We start from the raw sequence: 15,806 nt of genomic DNA, 5'->3' as shown, positions 1-15,806 counted from the left end.
ATGTCATTCTGTAGCCAGCACTGAGAAATTGTATTTAAATACTAGTGAGAGATGTAATGTGTGTTCTCTGTTTTGGGACCTGACAAGACACTTATCCACTTTTCATCTTGCCTTGCTTTAGTAAGTAACTAGGGAACAGTAATTCTTCAGTCAGTCAGAATAATATAGTGAGATTAGCTAAATGTTTTTTTGCATCTTTCTGAATCTTTCCATCAGTATTTTTTATACTTCCTGTGACTGAAACTTTGGTGTTTATTGTAAATAGATATTCAGTATGTTCATGTTTGTTTTGTATTTATTATTAAATATATCTAAAATCTTCATTGTGGCTGGTCTTTTAGAATATATTTAACCTTTGAGAGTACTTGCATTTATTTAGTGGTGCTGTGGCTCCACATTCCTGAAAGTCTTGCTGCTTGATTAAATGCTATCATTTGTATAAGTATTAATTTTACTAAGTATAATTGGGTCGCCTGGAAACAGCCTTAACATAACTGGCTTTGGGTGTTCTGGTGGCAGTAAATCTACCTTATGGTCTGTGTGGTGGTGGCAGAGTGGGTAAGCTGTGCCAGCCTTTCTCAGGTGAGTGTGTGAATGTGAAAATCAAATCTCAAAGAGAGTGTATGTGATATCCACTTTGAACAGGGACACTAAGAGCATTTATTTCATAGAAAGGGCGGTGGACTTGGTTTGGAACACCAGGCTAAGGACTCAGCTATATAGTGGTCAGTGGGAATTCTTATTTGGGGCCTGGAGAAAAAGACCAGTCCCAGGACTGGAGTGTGCATTCCCCATATACTCTTAAGGGAAATTGTACTTGGTGCAGAGGGATGCATCGGAAAATACTGTGTGTGTCTATTTTTCTCACAGTGAATGTTCCCCGCCAGTGGCATTGGTAAGGACTGCAGCTCCTTGATCAATGGGCCAGAGGAGGGACATCACAACAGTATTATAAACCAAAAAAACTTGGATAAATTAAACTGAGAGGACAAATTATTATCCTAGGGATAAAAATTCAAAGGGGGATATTCCAGGGTGACTGTTTGTCACCAGTGCTCTTTTGTCTTGCCCCTAACCCATTAAGCTATCTACTTAATAGATTAGGGCATGGTTACAATTTGGCTTCCAGAAAACAACCAAGTGTAAAGACTTCTCATCTTCTTTTTGTGGATGATTAAAAACAGTATAGCTCATCAGATGTGGAGCTAAACGCATACCTGTAAGTGGTTAAAACTTTCTCTTGTGATATAAGAATGTCATTTGGTCTTAAATGCACAAAAGCAACATTTAAACAGGAAAGCTGCAGCACCAAGAAAATATCAGTCCGAGACAGGAATGTGATATAAAGGAACTTGAGCAGGAGGGAGTGTAAAATATTTGAAAAATGATGAAATATCAACAATAAAACATGAAGAAATGCAAACAAAACTCAACTCAGTAAGGGATATTTTAGAAGACTAAAATTAATACTGAAAACAGCCCTGACATCTAGAAACAAAGTCCAAGCTATGAAATGATTTGTTCTTCTTGTTCTAACTTACAGTTTTGGGATGACTGATTTTTCCCAAAAGGTATTGGATCATTTGGACAGGAAGACAAGACAAATGTTTCACGCTTATCAAATGATAGATAAAAATCAGTATTCCTCATTCTGAAGGAGGTTAAAATGTACAGATCTACAATCATAGGACTGCATAGATATCTGCTGACTTCACCTGATCCAAACACAGTTAAAGTTTTAAAACATGACGACAACAAGTCTAAGATGACATCCATGCTTAGTTTAGCAGAAGCATACTGATGTCAAGCAGGAATGAAAATCAGTCTAGAAGTAGACAAAAATCAGGCAGCAACTGATTGTGCCAAAAGCAAAAAGGAGAAGGATCAGATGTGAAGGCAAGAAATGTGGAAAAGGAAGAAATACAGTTGTAAGTACAGAAACTGCTGGAATAACCTCATGTTGATCAGGATATGATGCAGGAATGGTTAAGGAGAGGTGAATTTAAACAAAAAATGAAAGGTTAATATTGGTGGCCCAGGAAAGTGGACTATGTACACATTGGTTTACAAAGTCCACTGAACATGTGGGAGAAAGAGACAGATGTAGGTTCTGTAAAACAGAAATGGACAAAGTTGCACATCTTGCTGTGTGTGATACACTAATGGCAGAGGGCCTGTATACTGAAAGGTATAACAACATGACAAGACTGATGCATTTGGGATTGTGCAAACATTACAGCATTGAAGTAGCTGATAAGTATTTGAAACATGAGCTACAGAGTATTATAGAGAATGATGAAGGTGATATCGCATGGTATCACCCATTACATTAGGACAGCACAGTGGCACAATGGGTAGCATTGTAACCTAACAGAAAAAAAGGTTCCTCAGTTCGATTCTCAGATGGGGTGCCTTCTGTATGGAGTCTGCATGTCCTCTCTATGTTCACATGGGTGTCCTCAGGGTACTCCGGTTTCCTCCCATATTCCAAAGACATGCAGTAGATGGACTGGACACTCTAAATTGGCCGTAGGTGTGAGTGTACATACGAGTGTGTGGTGTGGAAGAACTACTGTGGCAGGGTTAGCCACCCAGCAGTGTAAACCTTGCCTCTAGATGATTGCCACTGTTGAAGTGATGCCCTGGCCCCATGTGCAAAAATGGGAAAATGGGGTTGTGGATGGATGAATTAATGCGAAATATATACATACTGCTTGCAACCATTTTAACTTGAATTTTTCAACATGCAGTAGTACTGCTTGCAGTCCCAGCTAAACTTTGTAAAGACAATGCAATCAGTCACCAAATTCTTAAATTTGTGCCAAAGGGCACATTTCTGACTTTCCTTAAAACAGTTGTTTTCAAAGCAGCTAATATATTACAAAAAAATATCCACAGTGACACCTCATAAGCTAAAATCAAGTTCTCATACCAATACACCCCTGAGCACATTCCTAATCAAATATTTTAGAATAAAAGGGTATTTAAGATGTACCTGCTTCATATGATTTTCTTTTTGCAGTATTGACTGAACTGAGAACAGGTGCTGAAGTTAAAGACATAGCATATGGATAATGCTTCCAAATGTCTCTTTGCTAAGATGGTAATTAATTGCAATCAACTGGAAAATAAAAACTCAGGGCCATGTCACCTATCTTTGAGTTAAATCTCTGATGTGGTTGCTTGACTGAAACTTTCTGGAGGTTGTGTGTCATGAACAGTGAGTTAAGTAGTGCTAGATGTGATTCCTTATGAATTAGTTTGTGGGCAAATGTCAGATATGTCCTTTTATTTATTTATGTATTTATTTTCTAGGGACATACATTTAAGTTTCTGCATTATGTAATCTCTTGATGGATGCAAATTTTGGTGTTCTATTGTAAGCAGAGGTCAAGCTAGTTAATACTGATCTTCTGGGATTAGAGACAGCAGCAGTGACATATATAAACACTTCTGCAATTCCTTTTATAAAGTCTGGTAACAGAAGTTTAATTCTGTTTAGCGCTTCCATTTTAGTGAAGGTTCTTCATTGTAATTTTCATATGTTCTTGGAAGTTTAGTTTATAATCAGTTTGTATCTCAGTCAATTGGATTTCTGCCCATGTAAACTGAATACTTAATTTGATATGTCATAGTATTTATGCAGTTCATTGCATCTTCTTAATGTATTGCTAAAAGTACAATACGTATTGAAGATTTTTTCCTTGGGTTTCTCCTGAAAATGAACCAAGTTTGGATATTCCTGGTCAACAAAATCAGGGAGTAAATAGATACCCAAAATAAACTCTGAACTATGAAATCACATTCATACAGATTTATTCAATAAAATAAAATTAAGAGAACAACAACATACCTCATATACTAACTGGTGTTAGAACAATTATCTTTCCTAAAGATGTCAATGAGTTTTTTCTTAAGACATCTTGTGTTTCTTATTCTGTCATTAACAAACTCCTCTTTCCTGAAGAGGATTTTTCTATATCCTGGGTTTTGCCCATTTTAATAAATACATGGATCCAAAGCCATTCTTAATGCTATGATTTACTTACTTTGAAAAAGGTATAGATGTGTGCTCACAAGGTCATAGGCACACATGTAGACATGCACAAGAAGTATCACATTCATGGTGAGCTAGGATAACAAAATGCAACTTGTTTCCAAATGTGATTTGATGGAGAGGGAAGGGTTAAAGTTTAGAACCACTACATCTGATATTATTTCTCTGGTTGCCATTGAAGACTTTTCATGGCTGTCCATCTTTTTCCATGCTGATCTATTTTTCAGAAAAGCATCCAGTCACTGTAGTCCCAGACAGGGTCAGAATAGGTGGCAGTAGTTAACCAGTTCTATAAACAATCTCAAGTGTGACAAATTTTGAGTGTTGGGTGCCTTTAGCACAACCTCCAGCTTGCCTGTGGCCTGTAAACCATCTTTGCCAATTATATGCCCACTTTTTAGAGTATTCATGTGATCATTCTTGCCAATTATATGCCCGCTTTATAGAATATTCATGTGATCATCATTCTTTGCCTTCCACCAAGGTATCATCAAAGTGGCAGCTATATATTGGGACTTCTATTGCATTCTTGAGACATTTAGGGATTGGGGTTAGCATAATGGTTAAGATGTTTACATTACAGATACAAGGTGAAGGTTTGATTCTCATATAGGGGTAATTTTCTAGGCTTAAAATGGCCCACAAGGGCAGTTAGCCTAGTACTAATCTATGTATGTAGGTATGTATGAACCAACAATTCAAAAATAGATGTGAGAAAACCAGATATTTTAGTCCATGAAAAGAAGACAAAAGTAGCATCGATTACTGAAATTGCTACAACCAGTGTCTTACTTGCAGAGAGGCACAAAGTAAAAAGAATATCAGCATTTGCAGACAAAAATGAGGGCAATGTGAAATAACGATACCCAGACAGTTTTAATAGCAGTAGGAGCAATGGGTCTCATAAAAAAAAAGAAATTAATGTCATATTTAGATATGCTAACAATACATGTAAGTCCATAAGAATTACAGAAGGATTGAATTCTTGGCACAAACAGGTGCTGTGAAGAGCACTTTTAGCTAACATTAAACATTGATACAATATTAATTTCATGAACTTTAATCATATTTTGACTTAGGAATGGGGTCCATTCCTATCATGGTACTAGAAACTCAAAAGACTTGGAGAAATTAAACTGTGAGAGTACTAAATATATACATTATATACTGGAGCTGATGTAAACAGAGTTTGTAGTCACTTAGAAAAAAATTCAGTCATGGCAGTTGAACAAAAAGATAACAAAAGAGAATTGTATGGAATAAATGATCATCTTCTCCTAAACAAAGCCACAGCACAGAGTTGTAAAAATGGACAGAATCTAAGTATGGCATTGACAGAGCACATGAAAATAGCATTTGACAGCATTCCGAATTCATGAATTATGGAGTGATTACAGATGTACAAGATTCAGCTTTCATTGATCAATACCATATTAGTGACTGGGAGACAGTGGCAAATCACTTTACAATTGGGTCATGGTAAAGAATAAATTATTATCCAAGGGATAAATTTATTTATTTATTTTACATTTGTTTACCGGGAAAGTCCGACTGGGCAGGAAGCCCAGGGAGAAAAGCTCCACTACATAGCATCTAATAATACATATAACACATATAGGAGTAGTGCAAAACAACAGCAAATAGATAGTAACTAATAATTGAGAAAGCTAATCAATAATAAACCTAGTGTCATGTAGAGCAATAGTTGTTTACTAATAACAAAGTGTGGCCAAATATGGCTCAATATGTCAACGTAAAAAAGTTGAAACTTAGTTCAGTATTATATATTGAGAATATATCCCTGTTTCTGTTCTAAGAAGAGGTATATTTCATTAAATGATCCAATTTTGTAGTACTTCAGAAGTACTAATGAGAAATACCTGAGATAGTATGAGAGGGACAGGCACATAGACAGTAGAATGGGTAGAGTATAAGTACTGGGCAAGGTAAGAGGGAGGGAGAAAAAAGGTTACGAAGAGAAGGAAAGGTGAGAGTGATTTTGAAATAGAATAAGAGGGTGTGGAATGGGCAGGTATAGAAGGCGCATCCTTTTGTAGTGTAGGAGCATAGATGGGTGTTTCTTAGGTGCTCCTTAAGAATTCATTTGAAGTTGGAAGTATTAGAGGTGTTTTGAATATGTTGTGAGTGGAATTCCAATTTTTGGATATCTGATCAGAGAAGAGAGAGTCCCCAGGGCTATTGTTAGCCTTTGTGACGTTTAGGAGGAGTTTGTCAGAAGATCTTAGTATTCTAGAATTAGAGTGTTCTTGAATTATATTTTTGAGTGCAGTGTAGTTGTTGGGCTTGTGGAAAATGAAGTGGGCAACAGTGAGTTGGTTCAGGGATATTAGATTCGGTAGTTTGATCCAGTTTAGTTCATGAAGGGCAGAGCAGTGATGAGATCTGTATGGATTGCTGGTAACAAATTTTGCTATTTTATTATAACATGACTCTAATTTGTTTATATCAGATTTTCAGAGGTTAGTAAAAATAGGAGAGGCATAAAGAAGAATGGAGAGGAGATGAGTCTTGGCTATGGGGACCTGGGTGTTGTATGTAAGATACAGCCTGGATCTATACAGTGATAAAGTCACAAACAATGTTCAGTGCCTCACCAAAGTTCAGTCAGATGAAGTAAAATCGAAAATCCAAAAGTCACAAAAGACTGAACACTGCTGGAGTCAAACACCTTCTGTTTATTTAAAACACCAAACACATAAAAGATGAGCGCTTTCGGGCCTCTGCCCTTCATCAGATAAAGCTTCTCACATAGTCCAAACAATTTAAAATACATGTTAACCAATGAAATTCAGTTAAACATCAATGAAAAACCCGCCTATTTTTAAGGGCGGGTTTCATGGGAATGACTTCATTGAGCCCAGGACTCCTATGTGCCATAAGTTCAACAATCCATTTTGATTCAGCTAGTTCAGTCAGCTGTTTAATGTCACCCCTCTTTTACTCAATCTCACATTCACTATCACTCTGAATTTAAAACCATGTAAAGGATGGGCTTCCAGGTGTCTAAATAGTGCATTGTGCGTATCCCCATTCCTAATAGAAGAGAGGTGCTGTAGGATCCTGACCTTAAACATACAGTTAGTCTTGCCTACATAAAAACTGGTGCAGGAATGACACTCTGCCAAATAAACCACATTAGTGGTTCTGCAGGTGGCTCTCCCTTTCAGATTGAATGTCCTTCCTGTGACCGGATGTATAAAGACACTACTTTTGTCTATATGGTTGCAGGCTTTGCAGGACCCACAAGGGAAAGTACCCTGTTTGTTTGTGGGTAAACCAGCATTATTGGTCGATCTGGTATCATTGCACAACAGTTCCTTCAAATTTCTATTCCTTTTATAACTAAAACTAGGTTTATCACCAATGATGTTTTTCAAACTCATATCACTAATCAAGATGTTCCAATTCCCTTGAATGAGTTTATATATATCACCAACATTGCTGCCATAAGTCAACATTAGCCTAAAATCTTTATTAACCATTCTTTTGTATCCACCATCTGTGTGGGTCAATGTGTTCCCTAGCCATGGTTTATACCTATCCTTCCTGTGCCTTTTGCTAACATCCACCTTTTTATTAACCACCTGTCTATTGTAACCCCTGGTGTAAAAACATTCCTTCAGAGTGTCAACCTCTTGTTCAAACATGTCATCTTCCTTGCTTATTCTGGAAATCCTGGCTACTTGCCCCTGCACTATGTTGGAAAAAATGTGTCGTGGATGCATGCTGTCATAGGAAAGCAGAGTGTTTTTCCAACATTCTTTTCTGTATAAACCAGATGAAAAGCCTTCCTGAGTCAAGCATACCTTGACATCCAGAAAATCAACCTGTGTACATGAACTGTGAACAGTAAATTTCAGAAAAGAGGTGGTGGTATGTAGGTATGATACAAAATCCGCTAAGGAACTGTCATTGCCTCTCCAAAGAATAAAAATATCATCTACAAAACGCATATACAGTATGATATAGTCTTTCCACATCAAGTTGTTCAACACCTTGTTTCTTTCCCAATAAGATAGAACAAGGTTTGCATATGTGTTGGCACAGGGGGTGCCCATGGCTACCCCCTGTGCTTGCCTATACACTTGTTCCAATCCAAAAAAGATATTGTTCTCCAACACCAGACTAAGCAAACCCACTATGGCTTCTATCTTCCGTGTAGTAGCACCCAGTTCAAGCAACAACTCTGAAACGGCATTTATGCCATATCCATTTCCTATAACAGTAAACAAACTCTGTATGTCCATGGTTACCATAAGTAACCTATCATCAAAAACACCTGTATAAGCCCCTAAAGACTTCAAAAAATGACCTGTGTCTTTTAAAACATTATCCAATTTACTTAAATAGGGTCTCAACTCGCTCTCCAACCAAATGGAGATGTTTTCCGTCACCCACCCCCTTCCTGACACTATAGGTCTGAGGGGTGGGTCAGTCTCTGACTTGTGTATCTTTGGAAGAGCTTTAAATACAGGTGTCACTGGTTTATCTATCCATAGAAATTTAAATAGATCTTCACCTATCAGATTACTGTGCAGAAACTGATGTAAACCATTGTGTACCCTATCTATCACTCCTTTCACACCCAAAGGGTTTATCGGAATATATGTGTTGTCATCCTGTAGTAACTCTCGCAACTTACGGTCATACCAAGGGGTGTCTAGGACTACTACAGCACCCCCCTTGTCCGCCATTCTAATGGTTAGATCTGCATTGTTACCAAGATTATATAATGCTTTCCTTTGTGTAGATGTTAGATTATAAAACTTACTATGTGTCTCCATCTGAAAATATCGTATCAGATCTTGTTCGCATGCATTAATAAATAAATTCATAGCTGGTGAAAAAGGGGGGACAAAACTGCTTGGCTGTCTTAACGCATGAACACTCACTTCATTCACTCCAAAAATCTGTTTCAATGCTAAATTACGACAAAAGACCATTAGGTCCATTATAACTTCATTATATACACAAGACTTACTGGGCACAAATGTCAGTCCTTTATTTAAAACAAACTGTTCATCCTCAGATAAACTGTAAGATGAGAGATTAAAAATAATACCAATATTGTGCTTATCAGTCAATGTTGCAACCTCCTCCTCTTGTTGTATGACCTGTCCTCGCTTCTCGATCGATTCCAGCCTCCTTTTTCTTGACCGAGCTGGCAACTTGTCCAAAAAATTTTGATACCCCTGTGTGTGTTTCGGTCTGGCTCCAGTCCCATTATCTCCCGTAACGCGGACTGACCCCATAGGTACAGCCTCTGTATCTACAGAAGCTGTGATGGTGGTAATAGGTGTATCCACATCCCCCTCTGTAACAGCTCTCTTGGCAGGTATGGATACAGCAGACCGGCCTGCAGATGTATATGTTGTACAATCCAGACCATCTGCTAACCCCTTATTGCTGGATGTAGTAACAGTTCCATCCATGGAAGCAACTGCAGATTGTTCAACGGACCCAGCAAGTATGCTGAGCTGACGAGTAAGCGATCCTCCATTCATTGAGAGAGAGCGTACTCTCCCCTGCTCAACAATAGTATGGGCAGATTCAGTTAGGACCGTTGGATCCGGAACAGCCATCCCCGTGCCCACCAAGGTACTGTGCATGTTGCCTGCGGCCGTACCCGTTGCGGCATGACCTGTGACAACGGCGGCTCCTGAAGATGACATCATTAAGCATGCGTTCCGTTCTGCATCATCCTGAACTGACGAGTCCACTCCCCTTCTTCCTTCCTGAATCAACCTGCGATTACTTCCTTCCTGGGTGGATGAGCGGTAGCTCGGTCTCGACCAGACGAAGATGTTCCCTTGTTGGAAGTCAGAATGGTCTCTTCTCAATTTACTGAGTTTCTGACTTCGGAGCTTCTCCTCCTCATTAAGCAGAGAGTCTAGAAGTTGTTTAAAACGTTGTGTATTTCTGACCTCCGTAAACTCATTCTCCAGTCTATATCTCAGTTGTTCCACTTCTTTCTTAAGAATAACAATTTCTGGAGCAAAAAACTCATTAATCAATTCCATAACTAGTTGTAATGTTTAATAGTTGCCATCTGGCAAGCAACTCGGGATAGCGCTCACCTTGTGTGGGCATGCACAAAATTCTCATGCCCCGAGGCACTATCCCGTACACTAAGCAGGCTTCCAGATGAAAGGTCTGCCATTGCAGGCGTTGTAGCCTGCTCAATTTGTAACTGAAATCTCTCAATAGGCTGTCAAAGTTTTTATCAGTAGCCACCAGTACACTGCTACCAACATGCAAGTCTTTCTTTACATCAAAACCCAAACCAAAACAGGGTACTTTCCCTTGTGGGTCCTGCAAAGCCTGCAACCATATAGACAAAAGTAGTGTCTTTATACATCCGGTCACAGGAAGGACATTCAATCTGAAAGGGAGAGCCACCTGCAGAACCACTAATGTGGTTTATTTGGCAGAGTGTCATTCCTGCACCAGTTTTTATGTAGGCAAGACTAACTGTATGTTTAAGGTCAGGATCCTACAGCACCTCTCTTCTATTAGGAATGGGGATACGCACAATGCACTATTTAGACACCTGGAAGCCCATCCTTTACATGGTTTTAAATTCAGAGTGATAGTGAATGTGAGATTGAGTAAAAGAGGGTGACATTAAACAGCTGACTGAACTAGCTGAATCAAAATGGATTGTTGAACTTATGGCACATAGGAGTCCTGGGCTCAATGAAGTCATTCCCATGAAACCCGCCCTTAAAAATAGGCGGGTTTTTCATTGATTTTTAACTGAATTTCATTGGTTAACATGTATTTTAAATTGTTTGGACTATGTGAGAAGCTTTATCTGATGAAGGGCAGAGGCCCGAAAGCGCTCATCTTTTATGTGTTTGGTGTTTTAAATAAACAGAAGGTGTTTGACTCCAGCAGTGTTCAGTCTTTTGTGACTTTTGGATCTATATAGTGATGCTACCTTTTTATGGACGTTTTTGATGGATAGTGCTGTGTGTTTATCAAATTTTAGGCCTACATCTATTGTTACACCAAGGAGTTTGGTGTGTATTTCAGGTTCAATTTTGGTTTTGTTGGAGGAGTAAATGATGAAAGAGGTAAGGAGATGCAGTCTGTTGGTGTTAGAGAATAGCATTAGTTTTGTTTTGCTAGTCTAACAGATAGATTTCAGTGTCTGTGAGGGATGTTTGGGTTTGTTCTAGTAGTTGTGGTAGAGATGGAACTCAGCAAACAAAGGTACTGTTGTCAGCATATTGTACAATGGTGCCTAGAGGGACAGCTGATGCGAGTTTGTTTGCGAATGTGGAGAAAAGTAGAGGACCAAGGATTGAGCCCTGCGGTACTCCAAATGAGACTGATACTAAGGTAGAGAGTTCATTTTGCCACTTACCAGCTTGTTGACGATCAGTTAAGTAGTTATGGAACCAAGAAAGAGCTACATGACATTGGTTTATGGATGAAAGTTCTTTGAGTAATTTATGGTGAGATACTGCATCAAAAGCTTTAGACATGTAGAGAAAGATGGAGGATACGTGGTGACCCTTGTTTCTGAGCTCACTGATGGTGTTGGTAAAACTTATTAGCGCAATTGTGGTACTATGCTTGTGTCTAAAGCTGTGTTGGGCGTTGTTAAGCAATTTCTTTCTTTCTAAGTAATCAATGAGTTGACCGTGGACACATTTTTTGAGAATTTTGGCCAGTGGTGAGAGTATTGCTATTGGCTGGTAATTTGAAAAATCAGTACAGGGGCCGCCTTTGTGCAGAGGAATGATAGGAGAGATTTGGGGATGTATTTTTCTGATATGGACCTGTTGACAAGGAGAGAGATGGGATAGGATATGGAATCTGTTGCCAGTTTGAGAAATTAATTTGGGAGTTGGTCAATGGCTAGGGATGTGGGTTTTAGTTTTTTTCGAAGTGTTTTGATTGTGCTGATCTGTACTGGTCTGATAAAAAAGGAACTATGGCTAGGTACACAGTCAGCAGCTATTAATGGGGGTGTGTTGTTGTCCCTTTTTACTAGGGATAAGATTGAGCCGTAGATGGTTCATAGGTTCATACTAGGCTATCTGCCCTAGGGCATTTATAAGCCTAGGCAGAATGTGTTTGGCTTTCACCACCCATTTTAAATTTATGTTGCTATGCCCTTTTTTGAGGTTAGTATACTGTGTAACAGTGACACAGAAGTGATACCAGGGGTAAACCTACGATCTCCCATCCACTCATCAAGATTCCTCTTGAAGAGAGTCAATGAGGGACTCTGCCTAACCTGGACTGGGATTTTATTCCAGAGTGAAGGGAGCCTCTGGGTTATGAATCTGTCCCTCCAGCATGTCCTATTTATTTCAGTGCTGAGGTTCAAGTCTCTCGAGCGCGTAGCTTGATGGGATTTGGATTTTCTGAGGTGCAGCATGTCTATTAATTCTGGGTTGGACATGGCTTTATACGTCAGGCACAGATCGCCTCTGAACAGGCGGTATGCCACTGAGTAGAGCTGGAGTTTCTTTAACCGGGAAGCATATGGCATCTGTTTGAGCCCTTTGATCCTCTTGGTGAGGTACTTTTGGGGTCTTTCCAGTTGCTGCAGGTGTCTGGTAAGGTACATCCCAAAAGGGGCATTGTACTCAATTATGGGCCTGATGAGGGATGAGTAAAGAGGCACGATGACCTCCCTTGATCTAGATGTGAATCCCTTCATGATTAGGTGGGCTATATAAAATGTTTTTCTAACCACTTTGGCCACGTGGTTGTCAAATGAGAGATTGCTATCAACTTGGGTCCCCAGGTCCCTAATTACTTCTTCTGTACTTAATGGATTACCACCTATGTGGTAATTTGTGGGCACTTTGTTTTTGCCAAAGGGGATGACTATACACTTTTGGCATTTAGCTTGAGGCCATGGCTCTGGCACCAGTTGTCTGTTTCTATGAGGCCCTTTTGGAGGATGCTTGTGTCGGCTGGAGAGTTGATTATGGCACCCAGTTTGCAGTCATCTGCAAACTTGGTCAGCCACAGTCCTTCCGTGTTGGCCTGTACCTCCGAGTAATATATACCGAACAAGAGAGGTCCCAGGACTGAGCCTTGTGGGACACCACTTGTAACTGGTTTGGAGTCTGACATGGCTCCAGCAATTCTAATCATGTGGGTTCTGTCCTTGAGCCAGTTTGCAATCCATCTAGTGACATATGGGTTTATATTTAAGATGGTGAGCTTATCTATAATGCCCAAGTGGGGTATTGTATCGAAGGCTTTTGCGAGGTCCAGGTAGGCTGTGTGGACCACCTTCCCCTCTCCAATCGCCTTGGTGACTGTTTCAAAGAAATCAACCAGGTTTAAGAGGAAGGATCTGCCCTTAACAAAGCCGAACTGGGTAGGATCCAGTGTCTGTAGGTCCCCAATATCTTTATTTATGAGGTCCATGATGATCCTTTCCACAGCTTTGCAGACCAAGCTAGTCAGGCTTATGGGGCGATAGTTTCCAGGATCCCTTGAGGCACCACCTTTACGGAGAGGGACCATTGTTGCTGTACGCCACTCTTTGGGCACATATCCTGTAGTAAGGCTGAGATTGAACAGTAGTTTTATGTTTGGGTTTAGCTCTTCTTGGACTTCATGTAGGACGCAGCCCGGGACACCGTCTGGTCCCACTGATGCTGTGTTTTTTGCTTTGGAGAGGGCGGCTCTTACCTGAGCATCTGAGATGTCAGGGGGGCAGCACTCTGCTGGGATAGATATTTGCCCTTTTGGTGGGGAGGGGGGGAGAAGTTTGCGCTGAACCTGTCAGCTAGGATGTTGGCAATGTCTGTGGGTTCAGTGTATTTTTTGTCATTTTGGACTAATTCTGAGCATATCTGGGAATTACCACCCAGGTTCCTAACATAACTAAAGAAAGCCTTGTGATTATCCTTAGTGTCCTGTGCAATCTTTCTCTTGAAGCTGGCCTTAGACAATTTTATGTGTGCCCGTAGTTTTTTGCTAATACTGACCAGTGATACCTTCCCTTTTTGGGATTTTGCTCTATCATTTAGTAGCTTCCTCCTTCTACTGTATAGTTTGTTTATGGTTGGGGTCCACCAGACAGGATGTCTGCCTTTGGAGGATTGGGTCTTGGTTTTACTTGGGATCGCATGATCCATGCATTCCTGAATGTGTTCATAGAATGCGTTTATAAAGGATTCTGTGGTCTGGGCCGTGTTTTCCACAGGCCCGGGGGCTTTGAAGGATTCCACCTCCGTTTTGAGGAGTGTGAAATTTGCTTTAGAGAAGTTTTTCACTGTGGTTTTCTGGGCAGGGGGTGGGGTCAGGATGTGAATATCCAGTGAGATTAGTTTATGGTCTGATCTTACCAGTGAGGGATACACTTCTGGTCTGGAGCATAGAGTCCCCATATGTTGGTGATGATCAGGTCCAGTATGTTTTCCCCTCTTGTGGGAGTGGTAACAAGTTGTTCCATTGCATTTGAGTTTATAAATTCTAGGAACCTTTGGGCTAGGGTGTTGGAGCTAGAGTAATGCTCCCAGTCTATGTTTGGGTAGTTGAAGTCGCCCAATATAATGGTGTTTGGAAAGACCTTCATATTTTCCAGTGTTATCAGGAAGGCCGAGTGGGGTTCCTGGGTTTGGGAGGGTGGTCTGTAGCAGGCTATAAACTGGAAGGCAGTTTTACCCACTGTTAGTTGCACATGGATAGTCTCTGATGCTTCGTGCTTTGCCACCAACCTAGAGCTGTGGGTATCTTTGATGAATATCGATACTCCCCCTCCTTTTGTGGTTCGGTCCAAGTTTTGGGGTCGAAAAGCATGGTATGAGGTATAACCTGGTAGTGCTGGGGTGCTCTCGGGAGCCCTGAACCAGGTTTCTGTTACTGCACAGATATCGATGTTCTCCTTGCTAAGGAGAGTGTCGAGTGCGTGCATCTTGAGGTTTAGACTTCTGGCATTGAGTAGCATTACTCTTAGTTTCTTATCCCTTGTGATACCTATGGAGGTGGGTTTGTCTTTTGAGCCTTGCCTAAAAAAGGCACTATGGGGGTAGCAAGAGCCTTTGCCAATATCCGAAAGCCCAGGGGTGACAGGTGCAAGCCGTCCCTTGCGAAGCATTGTGGCTTGTCGAGCATATCATCCCAAGCTGACAGGCATTGGATCCCCTTTGAATGACACCAGTACTTAAGCTAATTGCTGAAATTGATCATCTTGTCTTCATATTGTGGCATCATTCTTGGTGAGGGTAAGATGCTACTCAAGGTCAGGGTCATACCGCCCTGGGCTACAAGCTCACAGAGCTCCTTTATGTCTCTTTTCATGTAGTCCAGGGAGGTACGTCTCAGGTCATTCACACCAGCATGGACAATGACTGAGTCATATTTGTACTTGCCTTGGAGTGACCTGAGTGCTTGTGTTATGTGGCGGATCCTCGTGCCCGACAGGCTGCTCACTGTGACCCTCTCCTTGTTCAGCCTGGTGAGCGGGATGTCAGTGTGCCTGATGATAGAGTCACCTATTACAAGTGTATCAGGTGTGTTGTTTAGTCTTAAGGGCTGTGACTGTTCGGCACACTGGCTTTGTGAGATATGTGTTGCACGTGTTTTGTTTTGGGGTAGCGGTTGCTTGGGTGTCTGCTTTGGAGGTCTCCGCTGCTTAGGCAGATCTTTTTTTAGAGCCTCCGTGTATGTTTTTGTGTGATTATGTGTTTGGTTTGCTGTTGTGGTAGGTCTATGTGAGACTGGAATTGTAGTGAGTGTGGTTTCCCTC

This window comes from Protopterus annectens, chromosome 9.part0 (genome assembly GCF_019279795.1).
Source record: "Protopterus annectens isolate FY-2018-M chromosome 9.part0, PAN1.0, whole genome shotgun sequence".
Classification (NCBI taxonomy): Eukaryota; Metazoa; Chordata; order Ceratodontiformes; family Protopteridae; genus Protopterus; species Protopterus annectens.
This window is presented reverse-complemented; position numbering follows the sequence as displayed.